We start from the raw sequence: 23,710 nt of genomic DNA, 5'->3' as shown, positions 1-23,710 counted from the left end.
ATGAAGTTCGACTTTTTCCTGTGTGGCTGTAGCCTCCGCCTCATTAATGACTATACGATCTTCCATTTCTGTCATTCTGGCATTGAAGGTATTAACTGATCTTGACAATTTACGCACTACAACCTGAACCTTATTTAGAGCTAATTTGGAAAGGGGCGACCACTCGGTCCCCCCGCACGTATGGCAGAGTACCTCGATCCCCCCGGGAAGCCATCTTGGGCGGGAAGCGTGTCTCGGCTGGTATGCCCGAAGCGGCGTAGCCGGGGCGCGCTTTTTCCCGCCCTAGAGTGGGCTGGCCTAGACACTGACGCGGCTGGCCACGCCCTCGGGGCAGGCAGGGGCGGGTTTACGCCCGTCCTGAAGACGGATAAAAGGGGACGCAAGACCAGAAGGCATCCTCTTGTTCCTGTGCTCTGAAGCTGCACCTCCTCGCTGCACGTGAGCTCGAGACGGAACGAAGAGCCAATTTTGAGCGTTTTAATCTTTCTTTTGTCTTACAGATACTCTGTCGGAGAAATGCCCAAGAAAGGCGGAAAGAGAATGACGACCGAACAGATGCTTCGGGTCCTCATGAAGGAGATGACCGAGCTGAAGAAGCGGGTGGCGGAGAGAGAGGGGGAAGGGGGGCCGGAACGTCCTTCGGGTGGAGCAGCCCCAGGAGGGAGAGCCAAGAGGCCAAGGAGGGGACCGGCTGGGGGAGACGTCCCGGTTCCCCGTACCCCGCTCGAAGCGCCAGCCCCAGTACCCGTGGAGGGGAATCCAATTCCCGTGGTGGTCACCCCGGTGTCCAATGAAGATATGCCGCCCGAGCTGGCAGCACAACTTACAGCGTGGTTGGGCGAAAGTAGCGAGGGCGCCACGGCTGTCGACGCGCAGGCGCTGATGAAGCAATTGCGTGAGAAACGGGATGCAGCCAAGGTGTCCGCGCCGGCTGCAGTAGGTGACAAGCCACAAGGGACGATTACGACCGCAGAGGCAGCGTCCGGTGCAGGTAAGCGGCCATTGCCGATTGCGAGGGATGAGTCAGCACCCTCTCGTAGAGAAAGGTTGGGTCAACATGTGCCTTTGGCAATTAAAGAGAAGATTTGGGCAGGGGAATATGTGAACATCTTCTCGTTGCTTGTTGATCATTATGAGGTGGAGCATGTTAAGGGCCAGAAAGACCTCATGCATCCGAGTGTTTGGCGCGCAAAAATGGCCGCCTTTAAAGTGAATGAGAATATTGGCAATTGGGGCAATGCATGGGGGATTTTTACGTCGATCTTGGGTGAACGTAGGCCCGAGTTGCTTTCCCAGTTGCCGACCTATCAGTCGCGAATTATGGGGTACTCGACGTCACACCAGGGTAACCATTGGTTCTGCTACGATAATCTTTTTAGAAAGGCTAAAGAGCATAATAAAAGCTTAACCTGGGATTGTTACGATTCTTTGACATGGGATAAAATGAAGGAGACAGGTATGTTGAAAATGCCATTGGTAGGGAGTAATGTTGGCGAATCCTCCCGCCAATATGCGGGGACGCCCTTTCGATCAGGTACGGGTACCGACGATTACTCGAGACCTGCCAGCAATACAGGGAAAAGGGGGTTCTGCTGGAATTTCAACAGAGGTAAATGTACTAGGCCCCAGGGATCGTGTAAATTTAAACACGAATGTAGTGGGTGCGGGTCGTCCCATCCTGAGTCCACGTGCAGAGCCAAAACGGGTGATAACGGCGGTAGAGGAGGCGCCAAACAGGTCTAACATAGTCCGAGGGGCGCCTTTACCTACCCCGATTGATACCTTGGCGATGATTCCCTGGCTCAGTGAATACCCGGATCGTACTTCTGCTGGGGTGCTGCGGAACGGGTTCTCGTATGGTTTCCGCATCCCAGTAGGGGACTTTCAGGGTGTGGAGAAGTGTAAAAATCAACTTTCGGTCCTGCAGCATACGACCGTAGTACAGGATAAGATCCGGAAAGAGGTTAGTCGAGGTCGGGTTGCCGGCCCGTTTAGTGTACCCCCGGTGCAGAATTTTGTTTGTTCTCCTTTAGGGGTGGTCCCCAAGAAGGACCCGGGTGAGTTCCGACTGATTCATAATTTATCAGCTCCACGTGGTCTTTCTGTAAACGATGCAATAGACCCAGAAGTGTGTTCGGTGCGGTACGCATCCTTCGATGAGGCCGTAGCCATTTTGAATCGCCTGGGGCCCAGGGCGCTGATGGCGAAGTCAGATATCGAGTCAGCGTTCCGATTGCTCCCGGTACACCCAGACGACCAGCGTCTCCTAGGTTTCAGGTTTCAGGGCCATTATTACATGGATAGGTGTATGCCGATGGGGTGCTCTATATCTTGTGCCTATTTCGAGAAATTCAGTACTTTTCTACAATGGGTCTTCACAAAGAGGACGGGTTTCCAACATGTAATGCATTACCTTGATGATTTTCTGTTCCTTGGGGCAGCCGGGGATCTCGAGTGTGGCCAGGCCTTGGCCGAATTTTGTGTGTTAATGAAGCAGTTTGGTGTGCCATTGGCACCAGGTAAGACGGTGGGTCCTGCGACTTGCCTCGAGTTTCTGGGGATCGAGTTAGACTCCAGTGAGGGTTGTTTTCGTTTACCAGCTGACAAAGTGGGGAAGTTCAGGGCAGCCCTGCAAATGTGTATAAATGGATCTAAGGTTACGCTGCATCAATTACAGCAGTTGGTGGGACAGTTGAATTTTGCCCTGAGGGTTATACCGATGGCCCGCCCCTTTTCCCGTTCTATTGCCCAAGCTATGGTCGGCCTAAGGGAGGGTCATCATCGCACGAGACTATCGGCTGAGGTCCGCCAGGACATGCGCATTTGGTTAGCATTTCTGGCGGATTTTAATGGTCGAGTTGTCTGGAACAAACCGGCCGTGTCCTCTGAAGAGCTGGGGCTATGGACAGATTCGGCAGGTAGCATAGGTTTTGGTGCCATCTTCGGCACAAAATGGTCGGCACAAAGATGGCCGGCATGGTGGCATGACAATGGACTGACAAGTAATATTGCTTTCCTGGAACTTTTCCCCATTTTGGTGGCCCTGAGAACCTGGCCCGAAGGGTTCAAAGATCACTCTGTGGTATTTTGGTCTGACAATATGACCGTGGTCGAGTGCATCAATAGCCAGGCAGCACGATGTAAACTGATTTTACGATTGCTCAAAGAAATTGTTTTACTGTGTATGCAACTGAATGTGCTATTCAGAGCAAAACATGTCCCGGGGGTGATGAATCAGGCGGCTGATGCACTGTCTCGTTTTCGTATGCAGGCTTTCTCGGGTTTCCTTCCCACAGCGGACCCAGAGCCGGCACCCTTTCCCGAAGCTCTCTGGTCTCTCGGTGCCCCGAACTTCGTCACCTCGTGGGAGAGAGCCTAGCACCAAGAACAAGGAAGGCATATGAAGGGGCGTTTCGGTCCTATTTAGCCTTTTTGGGGACTGATAGAGAGGGGCTTTGGGGCCACGAGGAATGGGTAGTGAATTTTCTGATGTCCTTACGTAGGGCTGGGAAATCGGTGGCTACGGCCCAGAGGCATCGTGCTGCCATTTCCTTTGTTGCCAGGGCTCATGGTATCCAGGACCCGACAGCGTCTTTCGTTGTACAGAAAGCGCTGCGTGGGTGGCAACGCCTTGAGGGTCGCAGAGTAGATGAGAGGCGCCCGATAGGTTTGGATAGGTTGGCCCAGTTGTTGGCCACACTCCCTGCCACATGTTCATCTCAGTTTGAGACGGTGTTGTTCCGAGCCGCTTTTACGCTGGCATTTCATGGAGCGATGCGGGTAAGCGAACTGGTGGCAAGGAACAAACGGGATGTGACAGGGGGTTTGTGCCAGGAACACGTTCAGATCAGAGGAGAGATAATGACTGTCTCCTTTGTCAGGTCCAAGACCGATCAAGACGGGATGGGTGACTGCGTAATCATACGCAGGATTCCCGGGTCCTCCATGTGTCCGGTAAAGTGTTTAGAAGACTACCTAGCACGAAGGGTGGCATCATGGGGTGGGACCTTGTTGAGACACGCGGACGCCACCCCACTGACAAAATTTCAGTTTCAGCGGGTGCTTGCGATGTCAATTGCCGCTGCGGGCTTGAACCCGGGCGAGTTTGGGACCCATTCCTTTCGGATAGGGGCTGCTACGGAAGCTGCAGCTAGGGGTCTTAATGTTGAACAAGTGAAACGAGTGGGGCGTTGGTCCTCTAAGTGTTATAAGAGGTATGTGCGGTTGCACATGTTGTGAAGCTGTAATGATGTACTCACGCTTCTTCTCTTTGTTTGGTTTTCAGTTGCGCAAGCCTACGAGGCGGGGCGGACTATGCAGTCGACCCAACACCGGGCCAGCGGTCAGACATCACCGGCTGTGAAAAAGGAGGTGTGGGTCGTGGGCCACTCATACGTGAGGCGTGCCGCGGACGTATTCAAAGCAGGTGACATGATTCACGTAGCTGGGGAATACGGGTACAGTGTGTCCTTCTACGGAAGAGGCGGTCTCTGTATTGACCAGTTTCAAGCATTTTTCGAGGGTTTGTTAGGGCGGACGAGGTCACCGCCGTCTATAGTCATAGTACATCTAGGGGGCAATGATTTGGTCACCACCGGTAGACGACTTCTCCTGGAGGCAATGCTTTCCACTGTAAGTTGGTTGGCGAGGAGAGTTCCGGGGTGCACAATTGCATGGTCCCATATGATCCCACGAAAGGTGTGGCGAGGGGCTATTTCTGTTCCTGCTTTGAATCACTCTGTGAGAAAGATTAATAACAAAGTGAGTAGGTTGTTCCGTTCCAGGACATTGCATTCTATTTCGCATGGCTGTATTAATGATGACAGTATGTATTTGGGGGATGGTGTGCATTTGTCTCGGGTGGGGAATGAGTTACTCATAGGAGACTTCTTAGCATGGTTAAAAACGTTAGAACATGACCTTTAGGTAGGAGCTTTGTGGGGGGTCCGGATAGCCGGTCAACTATCCGGCCTGTGGCGGTAAGGTCATGATCGGTGAGCACTAATTGGAAGATCCCTATGAGTGGGCGTCACCCAACACGGATGGGAGCGCTCGGGAGAGGTGGCCATAGGCCCCTCAATGGGGAGGCGGTCCCTTCTAAGGATGGGTCGCCGAAAGAAAAGGAAAGGCGGTCAAGGCCCCTTCCTGTGTAGGAGGGGTTACAGCCCCCTCCTGGGGAATTTCCCGGGGCCAGTGACGTCTGCGACGGCAGATGTGGTAAGTTGTGCGGGGTTTGGGGGGGGGTCTACGCTACCTTCTAGATACCTCACACGAGTCCTCGAACGACCTTTAAGTGGCGTCGAGTTTTATTGGTGCCCCCGTCAAGTCAAAGGGAAATTGGTAGTTGCACTTGAGGTACGCCTCAGTGCTGTCGCCCCTCACCAGTGGGGGGGGTATTTCTGGTTAGGGATCTTGACACCGGTTACGACCTTGCCGTTGGCCCTTAAACGTTAGGATGTACAATTTCATAATGTCAAGTAAATGTTTGTAGGATGTTAGTTCGGCTAGGAGAACCTCTGTATTAGAGAATCTGTTAAGGTTAGCCAAACATCGCAATGTGGTAATGAAATTGTACATTAATATGAAACTGTTTAATGTTTTAATTTTGTTTTAATAAATACGGCCGGGAGGGTCACTCCCTCCCTCTTCCAAAAACTTCAAGAACTGTTTCCGGTTTCCCTCCTTTGGGGATTGTGTTGAGAGGGGGTGGCGGGTATCTCAGCCATATGGAAAGGGGCGACCACTCGGTCCCCCCGCACGTATGGCAGAGTACCTCGATCCCCCCGGGAAGCCATCTTGGGTGGGAAGCGTGTCTCGGCTGGTATGCCCGAAGCGGCGTAGCCGGGGCGCGCTTTTTCCCGCCCTAGAGTGGGCTGGCCTAGACACTGACGCGGCTGGCCACGCCCTCGGGGCAGGCAGGGGCGGGTTTACGCCCGCCCTGAAGACGGATAAAAGGGGACGCAAGACCAGAAGGCATCCTCTTGTTCCTGTGCTCTGAAGCTGCACCTCCTCGCTGCACGTGAGCTCGAGACGGAACGAAGAGCCAATTTTGACCCACCCACCAGCCCCTGATGACAGCCAGTTGTTTTGAATAAAAGTTAATGAATAATTCTAATTTCGTTTACAGGTCGTGGTATTATCGTGTTGATTTTGAGTGTGTAATAAAGAATGGTCTATTTCATTTATGTCTTGTGATTAAAGAAATTCATTTATTTTCTTTTAATATGGTCGTAATGCCAATGTAATTTTAGTTTGATAGGATTAGTTAGCATTGTCGTATTTATTTTGGTCGGGCGGTAAGGTCATGATCGGTGAGCACTAATTGGAAGATCCCTATGAGTGGGCGTCACCCAACACGGATGGGAGCGCTCGGGAGAGGTGGCCATAGGCCCCTCAATGGGGAGGCGGTCCCTTCTAAGGATGGGTCGCCGAAAGAAAAGGAAAGGCGGTCAAGGCCCCTTCCTGTGTAGGAGGGGTTACAGCCCCCTCCTGGGGAATTTCCCGGGGCCAGTGACGTCTGCGACGGCAGATGTGGTAAGTTGTGCGGGGTTTGGGGGGGGGTCTACGCTACCTTCTAGATACCTCACACGAGTCCTTGAACGACCTTTAAGTGGCGTCGAGTTTTATTGGTGCCCCCGTCAAGTCAAAGGGAAATTGGTAGTTGCACTTGAGGTACGCCTCAGTGCTGTCGCCCCTCACCAGTGGGGGGGGTATTTCTGGTTAGGGATCTTGACACCGGTTACGACCTTGCCGTTGGCCCTTAAACGTTAGGATGTACAATTTCATAATGTCAAGTAAATGTTTGTAGGATGTTAGTTCGGCTAGGAGAACCTCTGTATTAGAGAATCTGTTAAGGTTAGCCAAACATCGCAATGTGGTAATGAAATTGTACATTAATATGAAACTGTTTAATGTTTTAATTTTGTTTTAATAAATACGGCCGGGAGGGTCACTCCCTCCCTCTTCCAAAAACTTCAAGAACTGTTTCCGGTTTCCCTCCTTTGGGGATTGTGTTGAGAGGGGGTGGCGGGTATCTCAGCCATAGTGCTTTGTGTCCATCTCTTGATGTTTCTTCTCGATGGGAGGCGATAGCCTGGAGGACTGTGTCCATCACTGTGGAGAGGGTGGCATCCTGTTGGTGTGTAGAACTCCGTTGAGTTGGACGAGGGCCGATGGCATGTTCTTGAGACCCCAATGCAATAGAAGGGGAGTAATACCACGTCAGCCCCTGGGCCCTTTTCTTCCGTATAATAGTTCTTTTATTTTCCCTGGATTCTGCCGTTCTCGTCTCTTGATAACTCTCCGTCTTGGAGCCAGTGTTAGTTTCAATATCCAGTTCAGAGTCATCTGACCATCTTGCATCTTCTATCCCTTCTGATATTGAATAGAAGTCTGAGGGATCTCTGTCAGTATCGGTAGGGTCTGGCATTATCTTGTCTCTGTCGATTTTCTCCTTGCCATCAGGGACCTCCAGCAAGTCCCCCAGATTTTCTGTGATATCTCTGAAGTCTGATGTCCCAAGATCCCTCTCTAGGGCATTGCATATTGGTTGGTTTTGCAGTGTTTGCCCTTCCTGCACAGCCACAATCATTTGGGTTTTATGAACCGTTGGTATAGTTTCAAGTACTGTTATTGGTGCTGACGCTGTTACGCCTGCTGGAGTGGTCTGTATCAGTGTTATGGCTGGATTTTCCGTTGAAATGGGATCAGCCCCCAGGGGCCCCTATGACCCAGCCAAAACGTACTCACCTTCCCTCCTTAGACAGTATTCACAATGGATATATATATATAGGTCGTACCTAAGGATGGGGAATATACATAGATTATCTACAATATCTTATCCACATCAGTTGGTCTCGCGGCCACCCAGACCCAGACCGGTCTACCCTAGGGCAGATCTGACACACAATCTTGTGCGTCTACACATGGGCCTGCAGAACCCAATGCTCCCTTTTCCAAACTGTTCGCAATCCTGCGAAACTACACGCCAGTATCCTTCCTGGCGTTCTCACTTATTCAAGCCACAATCCTGTGGGTATAGGCGTTGGTCTCCCACCCAACGTTCTCACTAACGCCGCATATCAACGACGACCACATTCCTATGAACTATTATCAGGACAATATCTCAGTTACCTACTCGGGATAAAACTATAATAATGACTTTTGATACGGTTCCCAAATTATATGGTGTACCTCCTATTCCTGGCATCAAAGGTCCACTCAATCCCTCTTTGTTCGATCACTATTTACCTGATCGGGATTTCACATCCGCTCACATAAACAACGCTCAACTAGGAGATGTATTTACCAAGATTGAACATGAACACGAGGCACACGATAATTCCATAAGAATTAGGATATTTATTAACAGTAGACACAAATAACATTACTATGCAACATACCTTCTGCAAAGAAAAGGTAAAGATTAGAGTGCACGTTCTATGAACAATGGACGGACATCACCTGGTTAATATGAAGTCTGGGCTCGGCAGTCATCTAGGTTCCCTTCTCGTCTCTGTGTCCTGGCTCGCCTTGCAGTCACACCCCAGCCGTCACAAGTACACGTCTGCACCGCTAGGCTCAACCTCGTCTGCTTCCCTCCAGGGCACCGGAACCTTGCTGGTTATTAGCTACCGTCTCTCTCTCTCTCTCTCTGTATCAGTGCGCTCCGCGCTAATTCTCCTTCAGTCTTTCTCAGAGAGTTTCGGTCTTAAATCTTTCTAGGACTTCAAAGATGGCGACTGTCCGCCATGAGATAATTAATGGCAGAGATGCTAACGGCTAGATGCCGCCTACGGACTGACTCAAAACTAACTAACACCTTCGCTAATATCAAAGCCCGTTCCTTCATGGAAAGCTACGGCCAGTAACCTGCCGCCCACCAAATTCTTGTACCTCCCCGTACCAAGGACACGTTCCCAGCCGGCCGGCCTGAAGTTGTGTCTTCGGTGTGGAGAAAAATACATTCCTTCGATAAGGGTCAGCCTGAACCGGTTCTCTCCAAGCGAACAACAGCTTGAAACTAAAACATTACACCTCACCTAGAAAGCCTTCTCGAGCTACCAGGCAGAAAGCAAAATGGAGTCTGTCTCGTTTAAGGCCTACGGAGACCACAATATGCATAACTCCATGGAAAATATCCTAGCATGTTAGCAAATGGGCAAATCATGACTAATACTTGTATATCTATCCCCTAACTTAAATTCATAAGCCCTACATTAAGGAAAGTGACACGAAAATGCCCTAATATATGAAAGACAGGGGCCCTGTCTATAGTCCTAACCCCTATGCTATGGGGGTGATAGGCTGGAGTCACTCTCCATCATTCTCCCTCTCCAAAGAGCCAGCAGAAGGGCAGCCATTACATTACACCCCTTGACTCCAGTCTATTAACCACAAATTAAATAGAACTAACATCAGTAGAAGAATAATAGGAAACAAAATTAACTGATCTATGTCTCTTACTAAGTCTAAAAAATTGGAGCAAGGAAGGGATGCACTGAATAAAGCAACAAATAGCTATCAAGACACAAATAGCGACAATAACTCCCCCTAAAATCTGTCGTAAGGAATGCAAGTCAGGAAACCAATCAAAAAGCCAGTCAAAGAAACCCTGATCTATATGTTGTCTAATTTCTGCAGTCAAGTCGTGGAGTTTGTCAATATGGGATTGGATAGCTTTAGAATGGTCAGACAAATTAAAACAGCACAGACCTTCAAATTCAGAACATTCGTGTCCATGTTTTAACAAAAGATAATCAATAGCAGCTCTATTCTGCAAAATAGCTCTACGTTCACCTTGGGCATCTAATAAAAGGTCAGACAAGACAGTAGATGTCTGATTAATAGACTTAAACCATCCAGCAGGCCATTTTGCCGATTGTCTTGGCGTTATAAACGGCCAATGCGGGCACTCCAATAATAGAAAAAGCTAAACCAAGGTATTCTGATCTAGAATAAAGGTGAACAGAGGAATCGCAATCCTCATGCAATGACATTGAATTACGTACAATACGGGAATGTGAAGTAGGATGTGAGGAAAACATTAGCAAACTCAATCTAGTGATGGCACATGGGCCACCAGAAATATTCGCAGGAATATAGGGCCAAGAGGAATTCCCGCAGGAAAATAGCCATCCAGCTGGCAGTAACATTGAACGATAATGGCTAGGGGCCACTAATAAATGTTTACAAGTCATATTGTTCTTTACAGAAAGACATGAATTCGGAAGTCTCTGTAAACACAGCAATCGTTGATGAGCTGAAAAAGAAGTAGCGGCCTGAATCTTCAATTTTAGACATTCGGTAATAGCCTTAGGGTCACATGTCATGATAAAACATAAATCTCCCGGGGTAATATTAAAAGTAGTTATTCGGGAATGAATAGCAATATCAAGATCCGGAAGAGCAGTACATGAAGGGCAGAATTCATGGGCCGCGAAGTCGCCTAGAATAACATTAGGTCGGGCATTTGAGATATTAAAAATATGTCGCAAAGTCTCGGTAGATGCAGGGACAGCAACCAAACAGGTTGCTAAAATGTCAGTGACAGATTTCATTGGGGTAAGACAGAAATGCGGAGAGTTCGTCACTCGCTTTGCGAGTGTGATCCAGAAGTTGGACGATGCAGCCCACGCAGACCGCGGGGCTCGGATTATCCCATCAACCGGCGTCGGTGGATCCTCTCCTCTCCCGGCGTAGCAGGCCAAAAGGAGTCCAGCACCGACACATCCTGCAGCAGCAGTCCAGAGTATGATCTGAAATAATACAAACACAGGCCTTAATCATTCTCGTAAGTAACATTTATCAGCTGGGACAGCTTCCCAGCCATCTTTCCCTGGCTTCATCACCAAAACGGTGTTGTCATGACCGGACGCAATAATATCAGCCTGTTCAGGAGGATTTTTAGGCGATTGCACCCATATCTTAGCTCCAGGAAGATCAGATGATCCGAAGCCTTTTTGTCCTCGCACAGTTAGCAACGTTGGGGCAGAGCCTTTTTTGATCTCACCACTGAAGACAGGCATAATCAATAACTGGGCAACACGGTCAGACTTTTTGATCAACAAATCCGTCTCACTGCTATTAAGCAAGAGAACCTTAATCTCTCCCTGATAATCACTGTCAATTACTCCTCCGAGCACTTGTACACCTTTCAGGGCCAGGCCAGATCTAGGGGCAATTAATCCAAAACTACCGGCAGGTATACAGACACCAACGCCAGTTTCAACAATAATACGATCCTTTCCTGGAAATTTAGCATCATTTAAAGCATGCAGGTCGAGGCCTGCGGAACCTGGGGTTGCCCTACATGGAGCCAAAGCACCGGGGGTAATTTCCCAATACATGACAGTGTTCGATAAAGAATTAGGTTTCACATCAACACTTGGAGGAAACAAACGCATTAAAGGAGATTCAGCATGTAACAAAGGGCGATTATTCAGAATCAATAAAGCTGGAAGCAGGACATCTCTCCACTGGCTGTAACGGTCATCAGTCAACTTGCGCAACTGTTCTTTCAACAAACCATTCATCCTTTCAATTAGTCCTGAAGCCTGTGGGTAATATGGAATATGAAACACCCAATCAATATTATTTTCCGCACAGAATTCCTGCACCAATCTTCCACGAAAGTGGGATGCATTATCTGATTGAATTTGGAATGGAACACCATAGTACAGAATAATTAGCTCCAGGGTTTTAATGGTATTCACTTGGGTAGCATTCTTACAAGGGAAAGCGACCAAAAGGCCACTATAAGTGTCAACCACAGTACAAATATATTGACAATTTCTGCTCATAGGGAGCGGACCAATATAGTCAATCTGCCAAATTTGGGCGGGCAATTTACCTCGATGTAAGTATCCTCGAACAATCTGAGGCACCTCTTTTTTCCTAGAATGCTGACAAATGGGACAATGTAGAATGACATCTTTTATTAAAGAAAAAGGAATATGAATTCCTCTATCAGCAGCCCACCTGCTAGTGGCTTTCTCTCCAAAATGTCCTGCTTTCTGATGGGCCCACTTCGCCAATCCCGCCAAATCAGAATCCTGCATGTCCACCACTGCCTCAGCAATTTTAGACTTTTCATCTGCAATGTTATGGAAAAATTTGTCAAGGGAGTCAATTGGAGTGTGAGCATCCACGTGAAAGATTGTTACAGTGCTCTGCGGGAGCAGCTCCCAAATTTCTTGCCACAATTCCTTTCCCCACAACTCCTTTGAATGCAATTCCCAATTATGAGAATGCCATGTTGGTAACCATACCGCTAGTCCATTCGCAGTGGACCAGGAATCAGTGAAAATATGACATGTGCCAGGCAATTCCTGTTTCAAAACTTGGTAAACTGCATAGAGTTCAGCATATTGACTACTCTTACCATCTCCAGTTGTGCTCAACAATTTCTGCGTGATCGGGTTATACGAAACAGCCTTCCACTGTCTTTTGTCACCAATGAACTTCGCTGAACCATCCGTAAACCACACATGTTTTCTATCCTCCACGGACAGATCATCAAATGATTTACCCCACTTCACGGGAGACTCCTGCACCACGGGAACCGAACACTCACTGTCAGTCTCATTGGAGGGCGCCTGCGCCACTCGCTCATGTAAAACCGCCACACCTTTCGGACCCACACGTGCCCTGTCCTGGATGTACCATTTCCATTTAATTACACTCGCCTCCTGAGCATGTCCAATTCGATGGGACTTCGGTGAACTCAAAACCCACTGCATAATGGGAATTTCAGGCCTCAAAATCACAGCATGGCCTAGGGTCAATTGCTCGGTATCCACCAGAGCCCAATAACAAGCAAGCAACTGTTTCTCAAAAGGTGAGTAACGCTCACCGGCCTCGGGTAATTTCTTGGTCCAAAAACCTAATGGCACTTTTTGTCTGCCCTGCTTTTGCCACAGGCTCCAATTGGCATACAAGCCTTCCACAGACACATTCAAATCCACATCACCTTCACACATGGGCCACAAATCCAAGGCATACTGAATAGCTTCTTTAGCCAAATTAAAAGCAGTCTGTTGAGACACACCCCATTCAAACGCATTCTTTTTACGAGTGACTCGATACAATGGAGCTAAAATCTGAGTTAGATGTGGAATATGCTGACGCCAAAAACCAAACAAACCAATGAAGCATTGAGCCTCTTTCCTGTTTCTGGGAACTGCAAAATCAAGTATTTTACGCTTTACCTGGGGGATCACTTCTCTGTGACCTTCATGCCAATTAATGCCTAAAAATTTCACATTCTGGGATGGAGTTTGTAATTTATCAGTATTAATTTCCCAACCTTTCGCTCGCAAACAATCAAGGATCGGATCTAAATGGGACTGTACCTGGTCTTGCGTTTCACCTTGAATTAAAATGTCATCAATATAATGACAGACTTGAACTCGTGAATTCGTGGGCACTTCAGACAAATGCTCTGCCACCAGCCGATGACAGATCGTAGGACTATGCACATAGCCTTGAGGAAGACTTCGGAACGTCATTTGAAGTCCATTCCATGTAAAACTGAACTGTTCCTGACATTCGGGGGCAATCGGTATCGAAAAGAAAGCATTAGCAATATCAATTGAAGCATACCACGTACCTGGATGCTTTTGAATTCTCTGAATTAGCGTGACAATATCAGGCACTGCGATCGTCAATTTAGGTGTGTTTTTATTCAATTCTCGATAATCAACAGTCATGCGCCAAGAATTGTCACTTTTGCGCACGGGCCAAACGGGATTATTCCAAGCAGATGTGACCGGAGTAATGACTCCCGTGTCAACCAAATCCTGAATAGTAGCAGTAATCTCTTCATGGCCACCTGGGATACGATACTGCTTCTGACAAACCACCTTCGTGGCTAAAGGTATTTTAATAGGTGGCATTCGTAAACGGCCAACCCGTACGGGTCTGGTCGAAATGTACTGTCTAGTTCCAAATTGATAACAACCATCATCCAAATGCAAAGTCATTCCTTTCAAAATGTCAATTCCAATTATAAATTCCAAAAGTGGTACAACCAACACAGAGTATTCTCTACGAGGAATCCTACCAATTTTAATTTCGAGTGCAGTTTGAACTGCGGGTGTTTCTTTACCACCCAAACCAGTAATAGTAAAAGATTGTCCATGAAATTTCTTCGACTTACCATGAATTAAAGTGGCCTCCGCCCCAGTATCAACTAATGCTCGCGCCCTTTGGATATTACGATGTTTCCAAAAAATCTCAATATCTACATAGGGTCTGATGTCTCTGTGAGCCCACTTGTGTACCGGAGCTTGACCTATTTCCTAGTCATCTTTCCCGCGATCCGCCAACCAAGACAAATCAGGGTAAATACTCTCAGTTTTCTTAGGTATCAAAATATCTTGTTCATATCCGTCTCCAGTACGAAACGGATTAGTGTCATGTCCAAAAAGTTGTGAATTACGGTCAGAAAGTCTGTTACGATCCTCTCTCTTTCGCATGTCAGGGGAATAACTCCTTTCATCTTTTCGTCTGTTAGAAACACGCTCATCTCTCCCCCTCTCACGATCATCCTCTCTCCCCCTCCCGTCATTACGATGAGGGGATCCATTACGTTCATAACGCCGATCATCATGGCGATCAGAATTCACACGTCGCCTCTCATCACCACTGTCATCCGAACCACGGTCACAGTCATTCTTTCGCACACGACGGGCACCCTCCTATCGATCCAATCCACGCTTACGAAACATGTCCCATAAGCGATTATTAGGCTCACCGTCAATGTCCTCCCTTTTAACACCATCAGCAATGAGAGCAAGAAACATGTCACGTTTAGAGAACTTATAGTCCCCACCAGTGCGACCCTCAGGTCGAGATTGTCTTTCAGGTTTAAACCATTCACCCAGCTCACCAAGCTGACGAACAGACTCAAGCACAGCAGACAAAGGATTGCCAGTTTGGTTGATCAATAATGTCATCATGACCTGCTTGTAGGCAACAGGAGAAGAACGGATAATGCGATTGCGCACAGAAGATGTTAAAAGACCATCCAATAATCTATCAGCAGTACTAAGAAAGATAGCAGTTTTCATGACTTCCTCCTTTAAACGTTGCGACGCATCGCGCAAAGTATACCATGGTTTCTCATCAGTGGGCCAATCAGATTCAGTTGGATATTTATTATTACAGCCGTCAGACGCAAGCTGGAGCAAAGTAATTTGACCAGCACCATTATAGTTTCGAAAATGATCTTGAATCGAAGAATCAGAACTTAAAGAGCAAAATCGTAAGCAATCAACAGCATCAAGAAAAATACCGGCAGCGCCAAGTTCATAAAGACGAACCATCCAGGTAAGCAAGGCCTCACCAGGCCGTTGTCGAAATCGTTGTAAAATATCACTAACCTCCTGCTGAGTAAAATCTTCAATACAATCTAAAGCTATACCAGCCGGGTTACCAGGGGCTTGTTGTAATTTTCGTCGAAAAACAGGGTGAGCAGAAACCTCAGGAAGAGCTTCCGAGGAAGCCCGCATCTTAGATTTAGTATGGCAATCAGGGCAAGCTACGTCATCCGAGCGGGAAGAACGAGCACGGCCGTTGTCAGGACCTGTATCAGTACATGAAGCAGATTTACAATCACGTCCGGAGCGAGAAGACTCGCGCTTGTCACCCTCCTCCGCCGAGGAGTCAGAAGTATGAGAATCCCAGATATTACCGTCCCACTCATCGGGGTTCCAATCCATTCCAGCTTTCGCCACAACCATACGCACTTTGCGTGTAGACACACGACCACGACGGTGTTTATACTTATATCGTGCAATACGGACCGCAGCTCTTTCGGCAATAGTTTGATATGTTTCAAGTTTATCGGCAAGCAATTTATTTTGACAACGCAAAAGAGTATGCGCATTTTGCAACTCAACACACTGTCCTTCCATGTCCTTAAACTGCTTTTGCAACTGAGCAAACCTCTCATGCAGTATTCTGTATGCATTAAGAACAATCCAACCTCTGCGTCCTAAAATAGGAAGCTCATCACCCTTCACTACTGGCGCTTTCTGCAAGCACGACACCACATCGGCAGGCTCCGCCTGTTCCAAGCATGAAGACCAATTTTCACTCAAACCAGTAGAATCGGCCCACTCACGGGCCAAAGCCTCGTAAGGGGTACATTCCCAGCCGGGAATCTGAATCGGTAATTTGAAAACCGACGATGATTTTTTCGCAAACATATTAGCACACAACAAAAAATTATATACACAACTATAAACAAAATTTTATACGTACAAGCCGAGCGCAAACCAACAAGATTAAATCAACACAATGCACACAGGCTTCGTAAACAGTTCGTGACGCCAGATGTTATGGCTGGATTTTCCGTTGAAATGGGATCAGCCCCCAGGGGCCCCTATGACCCAGCCAAAACGTACTCACCTTCCCTCCTTAGACAGTATTCACAATGGATATATATATATATAGGTCGTACCTAAGGATGGGGAATATACATAGATTATCTACAATATCTTATCCACATCAGTTGGTCTCGCGGCCACCCCGACCCAGACCGGTCTACCCTAGGGCAGATCTGACACACAATCCTGTGCGTCTACACATGGGCCTGCAGAACCCAATGCTCCCTTTTCCAAACTGTTCGCAATCCTGCGAAACTACACGCCAGTATCCTTCCTGGCGTTCTCACTTATTCAAGCCACAATCCTGTGGGTATAGGCGTTGGTCTCCCACCCAACGTTCTCACTAACGCCGCATATCAACGACGACCACATTCCTATGAACCATTATCAGGACAATATCTCAGTTACCTACTCGGGATAAAACTATAATAATGACTTTTGATACGGTTCCCAAATTATATGGTGTACCTCCTATTCCTGGCATCAAAGGTCCACTCACTCCCTCTTTGTTCGATCACTATTTACCTGATCGGGATTTCACATCCGCTCACATAAACAACGCTCAACTAGGAGATGTATTTACCAAGATTGAACATGAACACGAGGCACACGATAATTCCATAAGAATTAGGATATTTATTAACAGTAGACACAAATAACATTACTATGCAACATAACTTCTGCAAAGAAAAGGTAAAGATTAGAGTGCACGTTCTATGAACAATGGACGGACATCACCTGGTTAATATGAAGTCTGGGCTCGGCAGTCATCTAGGTTCCCTTCTCGTCTCTGTGTCCTGGCTCGCCTTGCAGTCACACCCCAGCCGTCACAAGTACACGTCTGCACCGCTACCTCGTCTGCTTCCCTCCAGGGCACCGGAACCTTGCTGGTTATTAGCTACCGTCTCTCTCTCTCTCTCTCTGTATCAGTGCGCTCCGCGCTAATTCTCCTTCAGTCTTTCTCAGAGAGTTTCGGTCTTAAATCTTTCTAGGACTTCAAAGATGGCGACTGTCCGCCATGAGATAATTAATGGCAGAGATGCTAACGGCTAGATGCCGCCTACGGACTGACTCAAAACTAACTAACACCTTCGCTAATATCAAAGCCCGTTCCTTCATGGAAAGCTACGGCCAGTAACCTGCCGCCCACCAAATTCTTGTACCTCCCCGTACCAAGGACACGTTCCCAGCCGGCCGGCCTGAAGTTTTGTCTTCGGTGTGGAGAAAAATACATTCCTTCGATAAGGGTCAGCCTGAACCGGTTCTCTCCAAGCGAACAACAGCTTGAAACTAAAACATTACACCTCACCTAGAAAGCCTTCTCGAGCTACCAGGCAGAAAGCAAAATGGAGTCTGTCTCGTTTAAGGCCTACGGAGACCACAATATGCATAACTCCATGGAAAATATCCTAGCATGTTAGCAAATGGGCAAATCATGACTAATACTTGTATATCTATCCCCTAACTTAAATTCATAAGCCCTACATTAAGGAAAGTGACACGAAAATGCCCTAATATATGAAAGACAGGGGCCCTGTCTATAGTCCTAACCCCTATGCTATGGGGGTGATAGGCTGGAGTCACTCTCCATCATTCTCCCTCTCCAAAGAGCCAGCAGAAGGGCAGCCATTACAATCAGTGATGTTGAAGAGGATAATGTGACAGTAGAGAAAACAGGAGTATCACATAAGGAAAGATTCTCAATACCTTGTATTCCTGCGTTAGGGTCTGCCCCAGCCTTAGGGTCTAATATTCCTGCCACCGCGACTGTAGGCTTCTTACATTTCACAGAAGTGTCCTCTCCTGTAGTTATAGGAGTATTTGTGCCAGTGTTCCTAATTTCCATTTCCTCGGTTATGCCATTCTCTCTTTGCCCACTAGATGTCACTGCAGACCCTGGATTGGCTCTCAGGATAGCCTCAGTTGGCGGAAGAGCTGCTGGGTTTTGTGGTGTAGGGGCCGGGGTCTGGACCGGAGCAGACATTGGAACGGGAGTTTTCCGGAGCAATTCAATCACAGATGGCCCTTTTGCTGATTTTCCAGCTCCCGCTCGTGCATCGAGATCGGTAAAATCACTGCTGCCCTCCAAACGCGTGCCGCCTTGTTTTGCCACTAACTCTTTGTCGCGAAGAGCCTGCTTCGCTGCCCCCGTCTTGGCTGCAGCAGCAGCTGCCGCAGCGGCGTTTTTCGGCGCCATACCGCAGGGGATGCAGGAGACACTCAGTAAAGGCAGAGCTGTGTCCACGAGCCGAGCCGGCTGTTCCGTCTCCAGGGGTCCGTCTTGTTTCACTTGCGTAGCTCGCGTAGCTCCCCCACTGGTCTGTAGGCGGGCAATGAATCGTAGCACAAGCACTCCGATCAAAGAAGTACAGAATGAAAAGCGCAGTTGTAATGCACTCGGGTCCAGCTGATCCTCCGCTCTGTTCTCGGACATCACGCCAGAATCGCCATCTGGGCATAAAAAGCAGCAAGGAATGGGGTAAGTCCTTTCGCTTCCATTGTTACTTAATTGTAGCAGGACATCTTTGTTTTTTCCTTCTCTATGCTGCTTCTTCGCAGCGCTGGCTTGGGAGCTGCCTCACAGCGGTCTAACAAGCCGCCGCCATCTTGCCCCCTTGATACACCTCTCTTTGGCATAGCAAGATCATATCATCATCTTTGATAGATACTGTCTCCAGGAGATGGGAGAACTTAGGCATATATACACTTGGCCATTTTTTCGGGCAGAATCTTACTCCATCTTTTGAGGGACTACAACAGAGATTTGATATACCATCTACAGATTATTTAAAATATTTCCAAATCTATACCAACATCCGTAACTCTAAACCTACTATTAATTTAGATAGTTTTTATTTTTTTTCTATTATAGAGAAACGAGCTACTAGGATAGGTACTTTATATGATATATTTTCTCAATCCTCTAATGATGATCTAGATAGTGTTGAGAGATCCTGGGCACAAAAACTCGGAAACCCAGATGTAGATATTAACTATTCCATAACTCTTTACACAACATTATTTTTAGCACCTAACCTTAAAGCGCAATACTTTAAAACTATTTACAACCTTTATTTTACTCCGGCTAAACTCTTCAGCTGGGGAATAAGAGTAGGTGACTGCTGCCCCAGATGTAGACAGGGACAAGCAAATTTAATCCACATGTTTGCCGAATGTCCGAAACTAGATAACCTACAAACAATGATTGGAGGATTTTGGGCTCACGTTTTCGGGCGGAATCTTAGATCTTCCGCCACCCTATATCTTCTAGGTCACGACTAATCCTTAGGCTACAGTTTAGAGGAACAGAGGATTGTCTTTCTGGGTACAGCTGTCTTTCGTATTATTCTGGCGGCATGCTGGAAAGATCCCAATGTACCCACCTTTCAGGTGTGGCTTTGTCGATTTCTCGCCACTTATAAGCAGGAGATAGCTATATATCGCACAAGAGGTAGGAAAGCTAGAGCCCGGGGCACTCGGATCTGGGCCCCAATTTCTAATTGGTACTCCAATGTAAGATCTCCCCCCTGATAAGAGAAGGGCTGACATGGTATGACGAGGCAAACGGTGTAAAGTGTAATTTGTCTTTTTCCTTTTTTTTTTTTTTTCTCTCTTTCTTTCGTATGTATCTTGTTCCTAATAATTTTCCTGATGTATTATTGTTTCATTAAGAATTCATTCTTTTTGTAAAGAAAATGTTTGATTGAATACTACAGATCATGCTTAATAAAAAATATAAAAAAAAAAAAGAGACCAACGGATCCCTTGACCCCTCACAGTCCGGGTTCTGAGCAAACCACAGCACCTAGACCGCCCTCATCGCAGCCACCGATGACATCAGGTCCCTGCTCGACAACGGAGAATCTGCTGCCCTCATCCTCCTGGACCTCTCAGCAGGCTTCGACACCGTATTCCACCGCACCCTGATACAGCGCCTCAGCAACACCAGAATCCAAGGAGCGGCCCTGGAGTGGTTCATCTCGTTCCTCGACCGAAGAACCCAGAGAGTCCGCCTCCCCCGTTCCGCTCCTCGGCCATCAAAGTCATCTGCGGCTTTCCGCAAGGATCCTCACTCAGCCCCACCCTCTTCAACGTCTACATGAGCCCTCTCGCAGCCATCGCACGCCAAAACAACCTCAACATCATCTCCTACGCCGACGACACCCAGGTGATCCTCTCCCTCACCAACGACCCCGCCTCCGCGAAAGCCAACCTCCAGGAAGGAATGAAAGACGTCACGGAATGGATGATGATCAGCCGTCTGACACTGAACTCAGACAAGACAGAAGTCCTCATCCTCGGACCATCTCCCTCCGCCTGGGGTGACTCCTGGTGGCCCCCTGCCCTGGGCAACGCACCCAAGCTAATGGACCATGCACGCAACCTGGGCTTCATCCTGGACTCCTCCCTCACGATGACCAAGCAAGTCAATGCCGTCTCGTCATCCTGCTTCAACACCCTGCGCCTGCTCCGAAAGATCTTCCGATGGATCCCCACAAAACCAGGAAGACAGTCACCAAGGCCCTTGTCACTAGCCGTCTGGACTACTGGAACACCCTCTACGCTGGAACCACAGCCAAACTCCAGAAAAGACTACAGCGCATTCAGAACGCCTCAGCACGACTCATCCTGGACATCCCTTGCCACAGCCACATCTCTGCCCACCTGAAAGACCTGAAAGACCAACACTGGATCCCTGTCAACAAGAGGATCACGTTCAGACTCCTCACCCACGCACACAAGGCTCTCCACGACAAGGGCCCGAAGTACCTCAACAGCCGACTCACATTCTACACACCCACCCGCCAGCTCCGTTCCGCCAGCCTCACCCTCGCCTCCACCCCACGAATCCGCAAATCCACCGGCGAAGGAAGATCCTTCTCCTACTGGCAGCCAAGACATTAAACTCCCTCCCCACCCACCTATGGCTGACACTGGACCATCTCTCCTTCAGGAAACAACTCAAAACCTGGGCTGTTCGAGCAGTAGCGACCCCCCCCACTCAGCGCCTTGAGACCCTAACGGGTCAGTAGCGCGCTATACAAATTCTGTTGATTGATTGATTCCACGTAGGAGCTCCGACTTACCTGATCAAGCGGCTGCAGATTGTGCAGAACGCGGCAGCCAGGCTGATCTGTAACATCCCTTATCGCCATTCTATTACCCCGTACCTGGTGAAGCTACACTGGCTGCCAGTTACCTGTCGCATTCAATTCAAAGCCATGGTTTTTGCCTTCAGGGCCCTTCATGGCCAAGGCCCGGTCTATCTGAGAAATAGGCTTAAACCCGTCCACTCCACCCAAGCATCCAAATTAGAGGGTGGAGTGAATTTTCCCAATTTTTATGATTATCATAAAGCTTTTGCCTTCCGTCAAGCAGCATTTTAGACCTCTTACCAGACATTTTCTTTTTTTCTGCTGTGGTTTAAGCTTGTAGAAGCTCTTTTATGTCCTTGTACATTCAATGAGGTATTATCTTTTTCTTCTACAAAGTCGCTTCTCCAATCTTCTGTTTTGGAAAAACCTGTTTCACTGACTAAATCTACTTATCTTTCAGTCACTTTAAATTCCTCTAGATATTTACAAATGTTGATATGGTATAATTCTCTGATTAAGGTGAATAACAGACCTCTATTTTGGAGTACTTGGAAAGACAGAGGTATTATGTGGATATCACAACTTTTCTATAACATTTCTCTTTCCCTCTATTTTGTCTTCTTTATCATTGTCCCAAGTTTTGTATACTCGTTTCATATCACTAATGAATGTGGTTCTTGGAGTCTATTTTCAATTCAGCAGTCCACTTATTCAGTTTCCTTTTCTTCTGAGTTTACTGACTTTTTAGAAAAGTGGTCCTAAAGCTTCACTCATTTATAGAACTTGTTCTCTTCCGAACCACTCTCAAACCAAGTCCAGTTGAGAACATCAATGGGTACAGGATCTTGACGTTACTTGGGAGATTACTTTTTGGAATAAGATCACCGAGTCTCAATTCTTATATTTATTTATGACGGACTATATTTTACCCCTCTCCACTGTTTTAGATTTTCCTCAGACACCTCTGATAGCTGTTGGTCTTGTGGTTTTCCTAAAGCAGATCTTGTTCACAACTTGTTGTTCAGTTGTCCCAATACACTTTCTTTTTGGCATATGGTCTGGTCCCAGATTAGAAACCTTTTTGGTTTTAAACAGTACTTTAATATTCTGTATATTTTTATAGGCTCTTTAACTAATTACCTTGTATCATCTTTCCCTAAACATACGTTATTTGACAGTTTATTGGTAATTGCTTTTCAGCAAATTACTTTTAATGGGAAATCATCATCAAATCTTATAAGATGTGGTGGGATTTGGTGAGCTCACATCATAAAGTAGATGTTGTGTATACTGCTCAATGTTTATCTTCTCACAATGTTGATTTGTTATGGTTAACCCCTCACTCATTCCTTAACCAGATTGGAAAAGATGTATACACCAACAACTCTGTATTATCTGAACATTTTTATCCCCCATGAATATTCTCTCTCCACTCTTATATTTGTTTTACATATTTGTTTTAAGATATAGGTGAGAACGTTGTTTTTAGATCGTTATACTTAGGTTTCTGATTATTTCCTTTTTATCTTTTGTTTTTGGTATATTTCCCCCTCCTTTTTTCCATCCCTTACAAAATTAGTAAGACTTTAGTATTTCTCAAGTGTACTTAATGCCATGTGTAAGTTGCTTACTATTTATAAGAGTTCTTTATGCTATTTTATTAAATTTATTGAAGCTAAGTAAAGTCTTTTAAACACAAAAAGAAGGTCCTTTAGGGTTGCAGCTCGGATAGTGCCGCCCTAGGGACCCCTCACCAAGACCATGCAAACTGCCATTGCAGGCTGCATGTCGTGATGCAGAAAAACTGAGGAGTCGGCAAGGCAGCCACATATGCTGCATGAGGGATAAGTGTGTCACCCTTACTGCAGGTCTTGCAGCCCTAAGGCAACATGCACTATATCCCATCCCATCTGTGAACATATCTGCATGAGTAGATATGACTCTGCAATATCTGAGCTATTCTAGGATATTGTAGGTGCACAGGGAAGCAATAGTGAGTACACAGGCTAGATACAGTGATTACGAGTTTCCTTGCTCCATGATGGCTTCACTGTACCCTAAGATGGCTAGGTTAGTGCCACCTCCCACAGGATGTATTAATTTAGCGGATGTAGACACACTAAAGGAAGGTATCCCATTGGCTACTTACTGTCACTCCCTCTAACACCTCTAAATGTAGTATTTAGGTGGCTTCCCAAGGACCCTGAATTTTGATTTCACAGA

The sequence above is a fragment of the Lissotriton vulgaris genome, chromosome 1_1, assembly GCF_964263255.1.
Source record: "Lissotriton vulgaris chromosome 1_1, aLisVul1.2, whole genome shotgun sequence".
NCBI lineage: Eukaryota > Metazoa > Chordata > Amphibia > Caudata > Salamandridae > Lissotriton > Lissotriton vulgaris.
The sequence above is the reverse complement of the archived record's forward strand: the minus strand, read 5'-3'. Positions refer to the sequence as shown.